At 41.5% G+C, this 20,127-nt stretch overlaps 1 protein-coding gene across 3 annotated transcripts in view; it reads right to left on the bottom strand.

The window, feature by feature from the left end:
- The window catches only part of SHANK3 (SH3 and multiple ankyrin repeat domains 3), a 924,054-nt gene that overhangs the window by 829,819 nt on the left and 74,108 nt on the right, over positions 1-20,127 (bottom strand). For 2 of the 3 annotated variants that reach the window (XM_033958999.1, XM_033958998.1), the window contains exon 1: positions 1,622-1,745. The exons of the other annotated variant lie outside the window; for it this stretch is intronic. The gene's annotated coding sequence lies outside the window, so the exon portion shown is untranslated. Of the gene's footprint in view, positions 1-1,621; positions 1,746-20,127 lie in introns of those variants that run through there. 3 annotated transcript variants of the gene reach the window in all.

The raw sequence follows: 20,127 nt of genomic DNA, 5'->3' as shown, positions 1-20,127 counted from the left end.
CATATCCCATCACATAACATTTAAAATCTTATTTCTTTCCTTTAAAACAAAATCATAACATTCCCCGGCATTTATTGACAGATTATTAACTCGTTATACCACTTTCAGATCACTTCGCTCCTCTCAACAAAATCTTCTCTCATTCCCATCAATCCGCCATATTGTTTGACACCATGCGTAAAACTATTTTTTCGGTTGTGGTACCAACCTTATGAAATGCCCTTCCAAACCATCTTAGACAAGAAGATTGTGTATCCAAATTTAAATCATATCTTAAAACATTTCTGTTCAAAAGACGCATTCAATATATAAGAGGACCTCTTCATTGATAGAAATCAGGAAAAAAATATTCTTCCCTTTTCTTCATCCCCCTTTTTTATTTAAGGCAACAATGTATACTTCAAGTTTTAAGTTTATTTAAAATTTCTTATACCGCCAAATCAAACCTCTAGAATCTAGGTGGTGTACAAAAATGTTAAAACCATCTACTGACTAAAATACATTGAAAAAAAAAACACACACAACACTAGGGCAAATACAGTACTAGCTTTTAAGGACTTATTCCCTCTACCCATTTTGTATCACGTTACTGTTTTTTGTGGTTTGTGCTTGTCTCCGTTTTAACCCCTTTTTTAAAATATATTTTTAACTATATTTTTTAAACTGCCTTAGACTTTATGATAGGCGGTCTATCAAACTTGAAACTTATACCCCAAGCCCCAGTAAAGTTAAAGCCAATCCAGGTCTCCTGCATAACACTGCAAAACATAGGAGGTGCTTTATAATGGCTAGAGCAGTTGCCGAGAATGAGGAAAGCCAGGGTTCAAATCCCAGTGTTGTTCTTTGAGATGTTGGACAAGTTACTTAATCCTCCAGCGTCTCGGGGAGGGGGGGGAAACAGCAGATCTGACAGTTACTACTAAAAAAGCATGAGCTATAGTCAAACAAAACTAAACAGTTTAGCCAAATTCCCTTTGTTAATACCGTTACTGAAGTTCATATATTATAACACCATTAGTGGAGCTCATGCAAACTGCTCAGAATTGACTCCCCAGTCATTAGTAACGGATAGAAGCTTCCAATAAACTATAGATTGTCAGTGGGTTTCTGCTACAGTAAATGGCTATTATGTTTTTTTCTCCTCCCTTTCCTTTGCCATGCCCCTATCCCCTCCGAGCAACATATACAGCTATCACACTGTTACGACCTGAACCCAAAATGAATCCGCTTAGCAGATTATAGATACTTCTATGGAAGACATGAAAGTTTATTTATACCATATCCACTCAACTCATGGATATAATAATCACATATGCTCCTCAAGGCTCAAATGTAATCATACCCATGTCACAAATATCTGCCTCCTCCTTGTGCTGCAAAGTATGATGGCAAAATCATACAAAGTCACAGTAATACTTCCTGAACCCAAAACCATGCAAAAATACAGTTATCCAAAACCCTCATCCTGTGCATCCAAACTAAAATACAGTCCCAGTTGCTTACTTCTTGCATAGAAGAGCCCTCCTGACACACTGTACTCCTAGCTCTTTACTGTATGTCCCTATCACTTAATCCTCTGCACCCAAAGCTGTACAAAAACACAGTAATACCAGTTCCTTACCCTGTACACCCAAGAGTCCAGTTCAGTGCAGGATTTGTGTTTAGACTTGAATTTTAGACTGTGTCTCTTGAATGCTGTTTCCATTCAGGCGAGTGCTATGTCTATATCCTGTCCCTTTCCACTCTGCTCCAGGAAAAGTCTGTCCCTTCTCCAGGCAGGAAAAGTCAGTCCCCTCCTTATACAGGAAAAGGCTTGTTCCTTTTCATACAGGAAAAGACAGTGTTCCCTCCTTTCTCTCTCCTCCTATTCAAACCATTTCATCATAAACTTAGTGTTAAGCACTAGCTAGTGACAAATCCTGTATATCCAATCTTAGATCTGAAGGATTTTCCTACATGACAGGAAAACTAAACTGTAACCTATGCATGGTCTCCAACTACAGTGACTGAGCTACACTAGGTGACTTGGGAGCTTGGAAGGGGATATTAAAAATCTCCCAGCAGTTGTGAACAAAGAATCCTAGTGCCAAATTGTAACAGCAATTCTCATTCAACTGAAAATCCAGTAGTGCAAGAACCTCTTCATTCTTCAAAACCAATATATATTGTTTGGAAGAAATTTAGCTAATTTCCATAGGTTAAAATTGTTTGAAAGTTTATTAACTAGTTCAATAGGAAAGAACTCAGATGAAAATAACCCACTAGTCCTGGAATAAAGTGGGATTGTACAAGAAGTGTCATTTATAGAATCTCGCCTAGTGGTACCAAACTGTAACAAGGTCATCGGCAAGCAGACTCCCAGGGGAAGGGACCCCGAGTTTAGAAATGATGGCACATAGTAGACTGGACCCACAGATCCACCAGTGTTTCTCTGTGAAGCACAGTCCAGCACCATGGGACTGCATCCTTTCCTCCGACAGGGGACCACTTGGAAGGGGTCTCAAGGCACTGAGGCCAACGAGAAAACGAACTTTAAGCAAAAACAATATGAAAAAGAAGCAGAGCAAATGCAAATACTTTTGCATGGATTATTTGCAGAAATTGTAACTGGACATGTTTGCTAACTCTCAGGCTAAAGGGGTGGAGCATGTGTTCAGAAAAATTTGTGGATTTTTGCAATGCCCAGATTGCGGGATGGGATTGAACACCTAACATATGGAATCCGGAAGGGATGTAACAGAATTAGGAGTTAACCTCTAATGGTAGTAGTAAGTACAGCTGTACTATCAGCTGTCATGACACCTAGTGCATGGTACCAGTCCTGTGCACTAGTTGTTGCAGCTGTCCACAACACTTTGATATGTCCTAATCCCAGAAGCAGGTCTAAATGCCGACATTGATCTTGGGGTTTGAAATGGGGAATACATATTTATGTGTTCATCCTTCTTTATTCCTGCTCACAACACATTTCTTTGCCATGTGCATGTTTATCATAGACTAGCTGATGCCCCAGCGTTGCACGGGTATTTAATTGTAGCAATAACACTGTAAATGGATTCAAATAAAGATACTTTATAGTGGTGAATGAAAATATTTTTTTACAGCTTTATAAAAAGTACAATAATCAAATTATAATGTGAAATATTTGACAAAATGAATACAATACAACTAACACAAAACTTGATTATAAACAACATTTTTAGTTTCACCTCCAGGAGCAAGAACATATACATTCTTGGGTGAACCCACCCTTCCCACGTGTGCAGGTGGGCCGCGAGACCCCCAGAACATATCACCCCAGGTAGTGAGGGATATGCATACCAAGTTTCGTTCAAATCGGTCCCACAGCTTCTTACATTTTTTCCATTGACTTGAATGGGTGAAATCTGATTTTCTGTTTGTAGCTCCGCCCATGTGTGCAGGTGGGCCGCGAGACCCCCAGAACATATCACCCCAGGTAGTGAGGGATCTGCATACCAATTTACGTTCAAAGCGGTCCCACAGCTTTTTACATTTTTTTCCATTGACTTGAATGGGTGAAATCTGATTTTCTGTTTGTAGCTCCGCCCATGTGTGCAGGTGGGTCGCGAGACCCCCAGAACATATCACCCCCGGTAGTGAGGGATCTGCATACCAAGTTTCGTTCAAATCGGTCCCACAGCTTTTTACATTTTTTCCATTGACTTGAATGGGTGAAATCTGATTTTCTATTTGTAGCTCTGCCCACGTGTGCAGGTGGGCCGCGAGACCCCCAGAACATATCACCCCCGGTAGTGAGGGATCTGCATACCAAGATTCGTTCAAATCGGTCCCACAGTGTTTTACATTTTTTCCATTGACATGAATGGGTGAAATACAATTTTCTGTTTGTAGCTCCGCCCATGTGTGCAGGTGGGCCGCGAGACCCCCAGAACATATCACCCCAGGTAGTGAGGGATCTGCATACCAAGTTTCGTTCAAATCGGTCAAGCCGTTTTTGAATTAATGTGAGAATGGCATCTTTTTACATTTTTTCCATTGACATGAATGGGTGAAATGTGATTTTCTGTTTGTAGCTCCGCCCACGTGTGCAGGTGGGCCGCGAGACCCCCAGAGCATATCACCCCAGGTAGTGAGGGATCTGCATACCAAGTTTCGTTCAAATCGGTCAAGCCGTTTTTGAATTACTGTGAGAATGGCAGCTTTTTACATTTTTTCCATTGACATGAATGGGTGAAATCTGATTTTCTGTTTGTAGCTCCGCCCACGTGTGCAGGTGGGCCGCGAGACCCCCAGAGCATATCACCCCAGGTAGTGAGGGATCTGCATACCAAGTTTCGTTCAAATCGGTCAAGCCGTTTTTGCGTGATCGCGGCACATACACACATACATACACACATACCTCCGATTTTATATATATAGATAAGACATTTTTGAGCTAGGATTTAAACACCTAAATCAAGATTAGGACCATGGTTTCCAGAACTGGATACAATACTTCAAACATGGTAAGACCTGTTGGAGAAGCAACAATGTGTGAATGGAACTACGTTAATATGCATTGGCTAGAAATGCTTATGTTTATTAAACTGCCTTTCTGAAAAGACAGGTCAAACAGGTGTATAATATCAATAAAATCATAAAATAAAGCTAAGAAAATGGAATTGCATTCAAATTGATAGGAAAGACAACTCTCAAACCAGAACCAGTCACTTATATCAAAAACAAATCAAACAGCTCATAAAAAATCTGCTCACCCAGGTTGAAGACTGAAGGCTATAGAAAAGAATTTTGTCACTGAACCCTCCCGTCTGATAAAATCATGCTGAATGTTTTCCTCTAAACAGTTTAACTGATGCTTGTGTTGACACTACCATAATCTAATAGCAAAGATTTATCAGTCATCTTCATATTCCTCCTAGTAACTTTGTAAGCCCTGAAAACCTAAGATTATCAAGCTTGCAACTCATATAGTAGTCCTTTTATTAAGGTGCGCTAACTGATTTAGTGCACACTAAATGCTAAGATGCCCATAGGATATAATGGATGCCTTAGCATTTAGCGCATCCTAATCTTTAGCATGCGCTAAATCGGTTAGCACACCTTAATAAAAGGGCCCCATAATGGCTTGGGAGCAGTAATTTATTTGCATTTACTGCAGCTCTCTCTCTTTCTTCATTTCAGAAAACAAACTCCAACTCTAGAGGGTCTTATAGAATTTCAAAACATACCAGTATGTCCTCAGTACTTAAAGGTATAAAGCCTTTAGGAGTCCCTTGCTAATATTTGAACAGATAAATTATCCTCTTCATTTTTCAGTTGGCATACCTTGAGGTCATCAGACATACTTAGCCCCAGATCCTTCTCCCATGTGATATCAACATAACATCCTCATCATGTACTACCCACCTTATTTTCTGTGCCCGAAATGTATGAGTGATCTTTTACATTCAATCATAGTTACCACAATTTTACCATTCAAACTGTTCTGGAACATATGTCATTTATTTCACTCTTGCAACTGTTAATATGTTACAGATCACAGTGCTCTCTGTAAAGGTCTCTAACTTTTTTATTAGTTTCTCCTCACATTCTATCTCCAAGTAGAGAGCAGAGTGTATATAGAGATAAGTATAGAAAAACTAGTGTATGTGTGTGTATAGGTTTGTCCCCTGGTGACTAACTCTCAGGATATGATGTCACAGCGTATCTGATGTAGAGAGGAAGCACATTGCTTTAGTTCTGCCTGCAATTTCCTGTTGCTGTGTAAATTTTTTTGCATTTCAGAACTAAATGGAAATCTTTTCCAATGTCCCTCCCCCATCCTTCAGCCTTGAAAATTCTCTCCCAAGATTGAAACTTCAGTGTATTAAATGCACAGGAATGAAGAAGGAGAGGGAAAGAAACTTAGAAAATCATAGCTGCTAATGATCACCAGGCCCATATTCTACTCATTTTCTCTGCCTACTAAAATACTGCCCACCAAGAACATTTGGAGTTTCTTATCCTGATATTAATTTATGGTGACTGTGGTGGAGGGAAGTGGCAGGAGAGGGTTTAAAGGAGAATATGGATGAGGAAGGTGGAAATTCATTAAGGTCCAGATTCTCTAAATGGTGCTGTGATTGGCGGCCGCTTGTAAGGCGGCTGCCGGCAATGGCACCAGTTAGAATCCAGGCCTAAGTGTTTTCTGGTGTACATGATAGTACCAGAAATTATAATGTAAGCAATGATACACTTTTGATTCAGATAGGTACCACCAAAAGGGAAGTAAAAGGCCATCACTAGGTAGGCAAATCTACCATGCCTGGCCCTACCCCATTCTGCCCCTGCCACGCCCCATTCCACCGTCAACATGCCTCATTCTGCCCCAAGCCCCACCCATTCCATCTTTGGCCCTGCTCCATTCTGCCCCAAGCCCCACCCCATGAAAGCCTCGTCTCATTATTCCTGACTTCTGGGCCATGTCCAGGGGCCTGCCCGCCACACACGGCAAAAGCTTTCCAAAACCCAGAGAACTGCTGGGTTTTGGAATGACCGTCCAGGCATAGAAACATGATGGCAGATAAAGGCCAAATGACCCATCTAGTCTGCCCATCCACAGTAACCATTATCTCTTTCTCTCTCCAAGAGATCCCATATGCCTATCCCAGGCCCTTTTGAATTCAGACACAGTCTCTGTCTCCACCACTTCTTCTGGGAGACTGTTTCATGCATCTACCACTCTTTCTGTAAAAAAGTATTTCCTTAGATTACTCAGGAGCCTATCATCTTATGTCCAAATGAAAAATGCACTAAACAACCCATTGGGATGTAGGAGGGGTCAGCATTATTAGTAGACTGGCCATATAAAATGTCGGCAAACAGTGGGGCATTTATGCCCCCATCGACATACAATAATGTTGAAAGGAACCACTCCTCAGGATCTTGGGTCTGCTGGCTGAGATTGCCTGTATATTGTCTACTCTAGACACACGTGATAGAGCTTGCAGGTGGACTTCTGCCTAACGAAATAATAACTGGGCCTCCAGTTTCAATGGAGCACTTTTAGTACCTCCCTGCCTGTTGGCATAGACCACCACTGTGGCATTGTCCAATAAAACCATGACCACTTTGCCTTCCAGGGTTTTCTCCAACGTCTGTAGGGCCAGATGAATGGCTTGAAGCTCCAAGCAGTTGATAGACCACTTCCTCTACAAGGGCGACATCGGCCCTAAACTGGGTGACCCTCATAATGTTCCACCCCAGCTGTACAGGCTGACTTCTGTTGTCACATTCACCCAAGAGGATAGGTGGCGGGACAAGCCTTTTTCCAGCAATTCCGGCCGAAACCACAAATGCAAACTTTGATGTGTTTCCACAATCCCGGTCAGCGGCTTCTACAGAGAATCCCCTGTGAAGACTAGCAGTTCATTAGTGCATCATGGAGAGGACATAGATTAACTTTTGCCCATGGAACAACCTCTATGGTTGCCATCATCAGCCCCAGCACCTGCAGTTAGTGCCAAGACACAGGGGCTGGCATCACCAAGATCTCCAAAATCTGGCATCTTAGTTTCAATTTGAGTGTTCATCCAATGCTTTTTTGAATTCCATCACTGTTTTCCTCTCCACCACTTCCCTCGGGAGGGCATTCCAGGTATCTACCACCTTCTCTGTCAAAAAGAATTTCCTAACATTGCTCCTGAATTTTCCTCCCCGCAACCTCAAATTATGCCCTCTAGTTTTACCATTTTCTCTTCTCTGGAAAATATTTGGTTGGTTCTATAATTAATACCTTTCAAATTAAACGTCTGTATCATACCTCCCCTGTCCCTCCTCTCCTCCAAAGTATACATATTTAGGTCTTCGAGTCTATTCTCATACTTTTTTTGGTTCAAACCCCTTACCATTTTCGTCATCTTCCTCTGGATTGCTTCAAGTCTTTTTATATCCTTCACCAGATACGGCCTCCAAAACTGAACACAATACTCCAAGTGCAGCCTCACGAATGACCTACACAGGGGCATCAACACCTCCCTTCTTCTGCTGGTTATTCCTCTTTCTATTCAGTCTAGCATCCTTCTGGCTACAGCCACCACCTTATCACACTGTTTACTGCTACTATTATTTATTTCAATAGCATTACTCCTCTCCTCAAATCATTTCACTGGTTCCCTATCCGCCTTCGCATACATTTCAAACTTCTATTACTAACCTATAAATGCAATCATTTTGCAGTCCTTCAGTAGCTCTCCTCTCTTGTCTCTCTTTATACCCCTCCCCGAGAACTTGCTTCCTCAGATAAGTTGCTTTTATTTGTACCCTTCTCCTCCACTGCCAATTCCAGACTTCATTCCTTTAATCTCACTGCTCTGTATGCTTGGACTAGACTACTTGAGACCAAGCGTCACACCTCTTCCCTTCCTTTGTTCAAAAATAGTGTGAAAACCCACCTTTTTGAAACTGCCAAAGTTCATAACCCTACTCCCCACTGCCCTAGTCAGTTTAACCATTCCTCACTAACTGTAACCCCTACCCTGGCATCCTGTTTGTCTGTCTTGATTGATTAGATTGTGAGCTCATTTGATTAGGGACTGCCTTATTCATGACTACTATTGACGGATTATTGAAATATTAACCCAGGTTATAAGTAACTAGATCTCATTGCATACAATGGGATCTGTGCTAAAATAGCACAAATTGCGATAAAATAACCAGTCTTAAAGGTAGCCCACATTGATCACTTACCCCTAAAACATCTATTTTTACAGCATTTTCATGATTAAATAGCAATTTTTAAATTTGTAGATAACATAGAGATGTAAATAGCAATTTTAGAAAAAAAAAATGCTGTTTACACATGTATTTCATATTTCACTCAATTTACTGTGCTTCCTCCAATGACTACACACCAGTGTCTCTGCTTCCTGGATCTGGGAAAGTTTTAGAGACAGCACTGAAACATGGGTAAATAAAAAGCAGTAGGGAGGTTTATATTCTGGGGCTCAGAGATGCTCCAGGGCTATGGAGGGATGCTGCCCTTAGTGGAATAGTTGTGCCATGCTGTATACAGTACTAACCATCTGCTGTGAACTGGAGGTGAAAAAAATTATTAGGAACTAAGAAAAAAGAAGTTATTGCTGAGGGCAGTGACTGCACAGACACCATCTTGGTCTCCCTTTCCTCTCCTCCAGCAAGTTCTCAAGATTAAGCAAGATGAACTTCTGCTATCCTTTCTTAAGCTATCAAAAAATTAGTCATGAAGCTTCTGAAAACCAAAGAAAATAAATAACTAACAAAATAGATAGGACCTTAAGAAGAAACTTCTTCACACAAAAGGTATTTGGCATTTAGATAAAGATGAGGTTACTATAAGGTCAATATGCTGCTTTAAAAGTGAAATTGACACATTTTTGCTAGTTGATGGGATCACTGGATGTCAGTACCATTGTTAATGAGAGGCCCGATAGGTTGTTAAGCCTCCTTCATCTAAAAGGGTCCATTATCTAAAATGCTTTACATTCTGTTGGAAATACAACAAAGCGATACAATAAATATCAGAGAGGAAAAAAATCAAGAGAGGCAGAGGGGGTGACGGAAAGCTTGAAAAATAGTTTCTGCAAAGATTTAGATAGAAATGAAAGAAAACTGGTAAAGAAGTGAGGCAAAGAAGGCATGAGGCATTTCTATATTTCCCTGACATGGGATAAGGAAGTTATTTTAAAAAGCAGTAAGTAACCATGAATGCAGCATAGGTGCCCAAGGAGTGTAGGTTGTGGGAAATGGAATAGAAAGTCTTAAGATCAACATGACATGCAGACCCCAGGAAGAATTTGGAAGATAACAGAACTTTATATTGAATCCTGAAAATGTGTGACCTAATTCATTAAAGTAAACTAGTGAACTAAATGTAACTGCCCTAAATCAACTTATGATGGCAGAATGTATTTTTATGCTACAAGGACAGCACTAGCTCAGGTAGCTATATAATGCTAATGTGAAAACTGTATTCAGATGGTTTCCCCATTTGGAGAGCCATGGGAGGAAATCAAGAAGGGAAAACTATTTTTGCCTGTATTTTGCCCCTGAGAAATAAATTTAGTACAGTAACCCAAAGTCTAAGGCTTTGTGAGGACTGGGAACTAGAGTTAAAAAAAAAAAGAAACGCTATCGCAGTCATTATAGTAGCGATTTTATAAAAGCAAGTCATTCTCCAAAAAACGCTCATGCAAATGAGGCTGGCAGAGAATAGCGAAGACTCACTACATTTGCATGTGCCTATCGCTGGTTATAGTGATGGGCACATGTGCAAAATAAATGAAAACAAAAAATACCCACAACAGTGGGAGAGATGCCCAATCTCTCCTGCTGCCAACCAACATACACTCCTGGCAGTGGGAGAGATACCCAATATCTCCTGCTGCCAACCGACACACCTCCCTGGCAGCAGGAGAGATACCCAATGTCTCCTACCGCCAACCGACACCCTCACACAACTCCCCTCGGCAGCGGGAGAGATGCCCAATTTCTCCCAACACCAACCAATACCCCCCAACCCCTCTCTGCAGTGGGAGAGTTGCCCACACTTTCCCGCCACCACACAACCCCCACCCCGTACCTCCGAAAACCACCACCCTCTCCCCCATATGTTTTTTAGCCAGAAATTGTATTCATTTATTGATTCATTTTTTGATTGACCAATCAGTTTGCTCCATGTCATTTATTAGGTGGAGGGGGCAGGTGGTTCCCTTCACTTGAGAGACGCTGAGGTGAACACGAATTAATAAGTAAGCTGATGTGTAAATTATATGATTTGTAATGATATCTTGGAAACAGTATGAAAGTATAAATTCGGGTGAATGTTTGGTATGTAGAGTACTGCACCCTGAAGCAGTTTGTGGATACATGCAAACAAAACTACATGTCAGCGGCGGATTTTACTAAACAGTAACGGCTGGTATAAATCTGGTGATACGCCCTGCCAGAGTTACAAGATAAGTTTAAATTCAATTTATTAAAATATTTAAAGAAGTAATCAACAAATGAATAAAATTTCTGGCTAAAAAATATATGATTTAGAACAAAATCTTTTCCAGAGAAAGTAAAATGGTAAAACCAGAGGACATAATTTGAGGTTGAGGGGTGGTAGATTCAAGAGCAATGTTAGGAAATTCTACTTTACGGAGAGGGTGGTGGATGCCTGGAATGCACTCCCGAGAGGTGGTGACTGAGTTTAAAGAAGTGTGGGATAAACACAGAGGATCTAGAATCAGAAAATAATATTAAATATTGAACTAAGGCCAGTACTGGGCAGACTTGCACGGTCTGTGTCTGTATATGGCCGTTTGGGGGAGGATGGGCTGGAGAGGGCTTCAATGGCTGGGAGGATTTAGATGAGATTAAGTAGGTTTTAACAGAGATTTCGGCAGTTGGAACCCAAGCACAGTACCGAGTAGAGCTTTGGATTCTTGCCCAGAAATAGCTAAGAAGAAAAAATTTAAATTGAATCAGGTTGGGCAGACTGGATGGACCATTCGGGTCTTTATCTGCCGTCATCTATTATGTTACTATGTTCTGTGAGGAAAAGTCCATAAACTGCTGTTGAGACAGACATGGGAGAAGCCACTGCTTGCCCTGAATTGGTGGCATGGAATGCTGTTACTATTTGGGTTTTTGCCAGGTATTTATAACTTGGATTGGCCTCTGTGAAGACAGGATACTGGGTTAGATGGACTATTGGTCTGGCCAAGTAAGGCTATTTTTATGTTCTTATGACAATTTAATTAATATCATCAATTTTAATGGGTGTACGGTTGGGCAAACTAGATGGACCACTGAGGTCTTTATCTACTCATTTACTATGTTAACAAATATTGGGTTTAGTGTTTTAATATAGCAAATAATAAAAGAAGCAACACTCAGAGATCAAGTGTTTATTTCAGTAGGATTTAGCACAGTACAGCCCTAGATTATTCCTATTCGAATTTAAATCGCTATTCGTCCAAATAGGAATAATGTATTTGGGGCACTGTTCGGGCCAAATCAAATATGAATATTCAGTACAGCCATCAAAGAATTCACACAGTGCTTACATTTTGTACCAGTTGCAGTTTCCCTTCAAAATTGTTCACTGTTAAGCATTACTTCACTGGGCAGGAGAGCCTTCCCCTTAGTCTGAATGGAAGCTATGAGAATATTTAATAATAATAATAATAATTTTATTTTTTATATACCGCCATACCCGGTGAGTTCTAGGCGGTTTACATCAATTAGAATAGGATCTACGTTTTCAAGCAGATTTACAAACAAATAAACAATTAAGTAACAAGTTTATTACATCAATTTACATCGGTTTACATCAATTAGAATAGGATCTACGTTTTCAAGCAGATTTACAAATAAATAAACAATTAAGTAACAAGTAAAAACCGAAATTGACAGAGGATGGAGGCAGGTTGTTGAAGAAAGGGAAGAGAGAAGCTATAAAGGGAGTAGAGAGCTGGGGGGGGGAGGAAAGAAAGGGGGGAGGAGAAATGAGAGCGGGTGGGGCCGCTAGGGGTCTTGTTTGGTGAATAGGTAAGTTTTGAGAGATTTTCTGAAGTCGAAGTAGGAGGGGGCCTCGAGTATCATTTGGGCCAGCCATGTGTTGAGCTTGGCTGCTTGATAGGCAAAGGTTTTGTCTATGAATCTTTTATAGTGACAGAGTTTTAGCGAGGGGAAGGCGAACAGTTGAGTTCTACGGGATTTCTTGTTTATGTGATAGAGGTTAAAGTGGGGGTTGATGTAGCTTGGTGTAGAACCATTAACCGATTTGTAGCAGAAGCATGCGAATTTAAAAAGGACTCTTGAATCGAATGGCAGCCAGTGTAGTTGGTGGTAGAAGGGGGTGACATGTTCCCATTTCTTTAGGCTGAAGATGAGACGCACGGCGGTGTTTTGGAATATTTTTAATCTCTTGGTGGTTTTCTTCGTTGCGTTTAGGTAAATGATGTTGCAGTAGTCAAGAATGCTGAGGATAGACGATTGAACCAGTAAGCGGAAAGCGGTGTCGTCGAAGTATTTTTTTATTGTGCGTAGTTTCCATAGTACAGAGAAGCTTTTCTTGACCAAGTAGTCAATGTGGTTTTCTAAGGATAACTTTTTGTCCAGAGTGACTCCCAGAATTTTTAGGGTGGGTTCAAGAGGGAAAGTTCAACCTTTCAATTGAATCGTAGTGTTTTTGATTTTGTCATTGGGGGTGGCTAGGAAGAATTTTGTTTTGTCGGGATTTAGTTTCAGTCTGAACGAGAGCATCCATAGTTCAATCTGGTTAAGAATATTTGTGATGTGGTTAAGTAGTTCTTGTGAGAAATTGGTTAGAGGGATGGCTATTGTGATATCATCTGCATATATGAAGAATTTGAGCTTGAGGTTGTGTAGGAGGTTACCTAGGGAGGCCAGGTAGATATTGAACAGGGTGGGTGACAGGGGGAAGCCCTGAGGGACCCCACAGGTGTTGTCCCAGCTGTATGAGAACGCATTGTTTTTGAAAACCTTGTAGGATCTATTTCTTAGGAACCCCTGGAACCAGTTGAAGACCTGATCAGAGATGCCGATGTGTGCCAGGCATTCTAGGAGAATAGTGTGGTCGACCAGGTCAAAGGCACTACTCAGGTCCAGTTGTATTATCAGGGCACTTGAGCCTTGGCTGAAGAGCGTGTGGAGGTGGTCAAGAAGGGAGGCTATGATGGTTTCGGTGCTGTGATCTGCGCGGAAACCTGATTGATTGTCACTTAGGATGTTGAATTTTTCTAGATATGCTGCGAGTTCCGCCTTTACCAACCCTTCTGCTATTTTGGTAAATAAGGGGATGCTTGCGATCGGTCTGTAGTTGGATGGGGAATCTGGTGGTTCTTTCACATTTTTTATAATTGGGGTAATCATGATATGACCTTGCTCAGACGGGAAGTTTCCTGTGGATAGAAGGGAGTTAACCCATGTCATCATATTTGCTTTGAAGTGGAGCGGGACAGCTTTCATAATGTTCGGAGGGCATGTGTCCAATTTGCAGAAGATGTGTGAGTATTTGCTGTAATAGGTATTAAAGGTGTGCCAGTCGATTGTTTTAAATTGTTTCCAGCTTAGGTCTGTTCTCGTTCCTGGGTCAGGATTAGATAAATCCGGGTCTGGGAGAATTGGGAACTGCTCGAGGGGGTTGGGTATGGTGGGTAGAATGGACCTTAGTTTTTGAATTTTGGTGTTAAAGTAGTCTGCAAGTGAATTTGACGTTAGCGTTGATTCTTCGTGTGTGTTTGTGAAGGTCTCGATGTTGTAAAGGTCATTGACCAGTTTGAAAAGGTTACTACTGTTGGTTTTAGTGTTGCCGATTTTGTGGGAGTAGAAATGTTTCCTTTTTTCATTAGTGAGGTTTTTGTAATTTATTATTTTTTTTTTTTACAAATCAAGTATGTTTATTAGTGCCACTAGAGGTCTCTCCTATCCACTCAATGCAGAACCCTAGCTGCTTCTACACCTGGATTTTCAGTGTCATTATCAGGATAGTGCTGCTGAAAATCTAGACAGAGGCTTCACCATTATTTGGTAAGTGCTGGGTTGGTCCAGGGGCGGAGTCTGAACAGAGTTAGCATTTAACCAGTTAGCCTCAATATTCAATCTGCTAACCAGGCAAAAAACTGTCCTGAGGTTATCTGGTTAGTTCTCGGGGTGTGGAGAAGAGTTTAAAAAAAAAAACAGGCTCCATGTTGTATCTAAACAACAGGATCAAATTAAGAAACAAAATTGAAATGCAGGCAAGATGGCAGCATCGATGGATGCATAAGAGGGAGCTCCGATTAATCCCCAATACCGCCAAGAGAAATCATGGTTAAGAGGAAAGGGAAGCCGTGTTTATACCTGGCGGAACCGACACCCCTACTCCCACCCCCCACCCCCACCCCTTTCCCAGTATCGTTGCAGAGGACTTTGGAGGGTTTCCTCTTACCACCTTTGGAGAAGGAAATGTTTTGGGGTATAGAGCATGATGAAAGGCATTTTGCTCACAGCATCTTAATACACCACGCTCAGCACCAAATGCAAGACTCCAGCTCGGCTCGGAAGTGGTGCGAAAGGCAGATGGGGAGCCAGATCTCAGATACTGAAGTGGTTGCCAAATCTTGCTCTAGGGCTGGGCCACTGCCTCTTTCTCTACAGGACGAGATGGGACAACCAGCAGGAGGGTTGAGTCCTGGAGCAGAGAGTGGAGGGACTGAGAATTTTATTCCTGAAACTGAACTTTCGGTTTCCAGGGGACCTAACGCTAAGCAAACCCAAGATGAAGAGACCAGAGAAGATAACACTGGAAGAGGTATGGGATGCAGTTAATGTATTGGAGGTTGAATTGACCGAACACTGGATAATATTTTGCAGGTTCCAGAAATGGTACAAACTCCTTGGTCGCATAACTGGAAACCTGAGTTCAACATATGGGAAAAACTACTGAGGAAGTTCAGGCTATTCAATTGATTTTGGTAAAAGATAATTTGAATATTCATCAAAGATTGGAAAGGCTGGAAAATTATGAACGTAGGTTGAATTTAAGGTTGCTAAATTTCCCGCAATTCCCAATGTTGTCATCTATTGAGATGATTAAGAAATATCTGAGGGAAAACCTACAAATATCAGCTGAGATGATACCTCCAATTACCAAAGCCTTCTATGTAAACTTGGGGAGTTCGATGATAAAACCAACACAAGATCAGGAGGGAGCTTAATTCGCTCACTCTCTGAGGTTCTTGAGTCCTCTGCTTTGAACATACTGATACATTCCCTGGTAATCTCCTTTTTGGATTACTGCAACTCCCTATACAAAGGAATAACACAGAAGGAGATCAGACATTTACAAATCATACAAAATACTGCAATAAAAATTATTGAAAATGCTAAAAAATATGATCATGTTATGCCTCTTCTAACAAAAGCACACTGGCTTCCCATACAACATAGAATAACCTATAAAATCAAACTCTTAACATTCAAAGTGATTCATAATAACCAACCAGATTTCCGAAATAATAAGAGACAGAGGGGACATGATTGAAACATTCAAGATAATGAAGGGAATAGACTTAGTAGATAAAGATAGGTTGTTCACCCTCTCCAAGGTAGAGAAAATGAGAGGGCACTCTCTAAAGTTAAATTGGAACGCTCTTCTGGAGGCTGTTATATGGAAAAACACCTTCCAGGGATTCAAGACAAAGTTAGACAAGTTCCTGCTGAACCAGAACGTACTTAGGTAAGGTTAGACTCAGCTAGGGCACTGGTCTTTGACCTAATGGCTGCCACATGTGCAGACTGTTGGGCAAGATGGACCACTGGTCTGACTCAGCAGCAGGGGGTCATTGGGGTTCCGCTGCACATGGGGGATGGGAGAGAGAGATGGATAGGTGCTGCGCAGGGAGATGGGTTGGCGGGGTCATCGGGGTTCTGCAAGCTCAGGGCTCCCACTGATTCTGCATTATGGTAATTTGTATAATTTCTATTATGACATTATAACTTAATAATAATAGAAATGTAAAAAATTGATCTACAAATCCGCCCCAAATCCTCCCCATCCTTACCAGTCCCTGGAAAAATTTGCTTCTATAAAAAAGTGGTCCTTGGTATCAAAAAGGATGGGGACCACTGATCTAGACGGCTTTTCAGGAGCTAGCAGCAGGTTGCCTCAGGAATCGGCATCACTGAGTACCTGCTGGATTGGGAACAATGGGGAGACAGTCAGAAGTGCTGGCTGGGGGGGAGGGCAGGGGTGAGAGAAGTGCTTGCTGGGTGGGGCAGGGATGAGACAGATAATGGTTGGGGGGACAGGCTCTTTGTTTTCTCTACTGTTATTTAAATGAAAATACTGAATTGTACTGAAATTCTGGATAATAATTAGCAAAAAATATTGCTTTTAAATGTTGTCAAATAAACTTGTAGAATTAGCAAATTTTGTGCAGAATTTTGCCAGAAGTGGACCTTGTATGTGAAGTTCACTGCAGTACCCCCTAGGGTGCCCCACTGTCTGTATGGCCAGGCTACTAAGAATGCTGGCCCCTCCTAAGATAAGTTTTTACATGTTTTTCATTTGGACCTTTTTTCAGAAATGATTCAAAAAGATAGATGCACTGGGTCAAACACATCTAGGAAAAAGTCATTTTCGAAACTAAAAATAGACATTTTCCTGTTTTGAAAATGGTCATTTTTCCTACAGGATTTTTGGGCATTTTCTGCAAAATGTCTACACTTGGATTTAGATGTCATATTGAAAGTGCCCCTCCGCATCTAGTAATTATGAGGTATTAATATGGTCTTGGTTTCCTAACTGCCATCCCAGTGCAATCTGGTTCCCACTGGACTGGGAATTACAAAAGCAAGAACCGGTGAAACTGTCATGACACCAGATCTCCTGTTATTGAGGTGATCTTTGGTAAATACTTCTTTGGAGTTCTGCTTCTGTCAGGCTGGTTTCTATCATCCAAGTTTATTTTCATACCGGATATACCATCTATCAATGGTTACCTAAACGGGTTTTCTTACTTATCACTAACTGTTCATTATTACAAAACTAACTTCACAAACTAACATCATATCCAAGAATGTGAAAGGAGTTAGAAATTCAAGAACGGACCCATACCATCTGCTTTCATAGTTGTACAGCATTTTAGTTCATTTTGGTACCAGCAGCAGTGAATCTTGTTCGAGAAAATACTGAACTACAAATCCCAGAATGCTGTGTTTCCTGCAATTAAGACTTCTGCTATAAACAGATTCAGTTCATAATTCTAGAATTCTCTCTAGTAACAAAGGGTTGATGTTTCCAGGGCAGGTGATGTTTCACCTGCTGGTTTTAATCACTGATAATGCCAAGCTTTTCTAAAGCATTAAATAGTTTTCTCCCCTTATAATTTAATTCTTTTCAGCCCCACCAGGCACAGTGACAGATTCAGAGACTCCAACAGCTGTGAGTCACAGCTGGGCAGTCACATGACTCATTTCCATGGTAACAGCATCACATGCCTAAAAATATAGTCTGTAAGTCAAGAGTAGTTTTCTATTTTCATCATTCTGACAATGCAAAAAACTCTGCTTTCAAATCCAAATGGCAGCCCACACAGTGCATACACAGCTTCTACATAGCATGAGCAGAAAAATATGGAAAAGCTTGCTTGCCTAGTGCATGTACTAAAACTATAAGCAATCAGAATCAATAGAAATAGTTCTCAATCCAGCCCCCAAGGCTAGGGTTACCAGACGTCTGGATTTCCCCAGACATGTCCTCCTTTTGAGGACATGCCCGAGGGTCCGGATGGCTTTTCAAAACCCGGCACTTTGTCCGGGTTTTGAAAAGCCTCCTCAAATTGCGTCAAGCAGGGAATAAGTCCGCTCATGCGCAGACTTCCTCCCTGCCCGATGCAATTTGTGGACAAGAACAGGCAGCGGGGGCGAGGCTAGGGTGGGACTGGGAGCAGGATTGGGCAAGCCTGGGGACAGGTCTAGGGGTCGGGATTTTCTGATTGGAAAATCTGGCAACCCTACCCAAGGCACACTTAGCCTGTCAGGTTTCAGGATATTCACAATGTGCATGATAAAGATTTGTATGCTACATAGAGGTCCCAGAGGTACATAAAAGCTATGGGGCTCATTTTCAAAAAAGAAAGATATCCAAAAACTGGCATAAAGTGGCACTTGGACATCTTACTGCACAAGATGTCCAAGTAGTCACATTCAAAATCAACTTTCTAGACATCTGGTTAGGCTTTTTGTCTGCAGTGCATCCAAAGTAGAGAATGACATGGGACCTTTAATCGCAATAAACCATGGTCACTGCAGTAAATCCGCAGTAATGGGGGACATTTGCAAATGGTTTACCGCAGGAATGGAGACAAGACCTTTCACCGCCCCATGGACGCAGTGAAAAGTTTTGCTCCTGTGATAAAAAAAAAAATTGCGCCCGTGTCAGACTCAGCATCTCCTCCCTAGCTCCTCTTGCACCTATTTTACCTTCAGGAACCAGCCATGCCACGATGAAGACAGAAGGAACCCAAAACCAAAGCTTGAGACCAATGTGATTTGAAGAATAAAATTACTAAACAACAAAAGGTAGAAAAAAATTAATTTATTTTATATTTTGTGATTAGAATATTTCAGATTTGAAATATGTATCCTGCTAGAACTGGTATTAGACATAACTAGGGACTGCAAAGGTTCATCTCTGCCTGCAATTACCATGGGAGGACATTCCATAAATTGAAGGCTGTGACTGAAAAAAGCCCTCTTCTTGCACATCTGCATACACATTAACAGGAATAAAGACAATATTAAAAATCAGCTGCTATTTTAATGTATAACTTTATACATTTGTATATGTTAATAACTATGCAATATGTATAACTTTATGACCATGTTTTTAACTATATAGTATTATACCGCTTGTAACCCACCTAGAAAAATAAAATGAACTCTGATTTGTAAGCATTTGGTGGGATATAAGACTGAACATAACATAACATTCTGTGACCCGGAGCAACCAAAAATCCCTTCAGGCTTGGGAGAGCACTCCGCCTCTCACCGGAGCTCCAGCCACTGAGCCAGTTGGAGGGCTCAGCGGGAAATCTTGCTTGTTTAAAAGTTTCCCTTTCCTTTGGCTCTGCCATTTTGTTCTTCCCGGAGCAAATGAGGACCCCCCTCGGGCATGGGAGAGCACTCTGCCCCTCACCGAAGCTCCAGCTGCTGAGCCAGTTGGAGGGTTCAACGGGAAACCTTGCTTGTTTAAAAGTTCCTCTTTCCTTTGACTTCCATTTTGTTATTCCCGGAGCAACGGAGGATCCCCTCAGGCATGGGAGAGCACTCCGCCCTTCACCGATACTCCAGCCACTAAGCCAATTAAAAAACTCAGCACCTAACGGCACGCAGCCGTTTGGTGCACCATCTAAGGCGCACGGCCAAATCACTTGCCACCAACAAACACCTAGAGAAAGATCAACTATCTAACCTCCAGGAAATCACCTACAACCTCACTCCCACCAACCCCCTACCTCTTATCTTCACAATGAAAGCTATACCACAAACACAAACTATCCTACTGATCATCTTGCTCCTAACCAACTGGAAGGCTGCAGCAAACAACATCTCCCCAATACCAATTATTTC

Source organism: Geotrypetes seraphini, chromosome 9 (genome assembly GCF_902459505.1).
Source record: "Geotrypetes seraphini chromosome 9, aGeoSer1.1, whole genome shotgun sequence".
In the NCBI taxonomy this organism is placed as follows: Eukaryota; Metazoa; Chordata; class Amphibia; order Gymnophiona; family Dermophiidae; genus Geotrypetes; species Geotrypetes seraphini.
The sequence above is the reverse complement of the archived record's forward strand: the minus strand, read 5'-3'. Positions and strand labels throughout refer to the sequence as shown.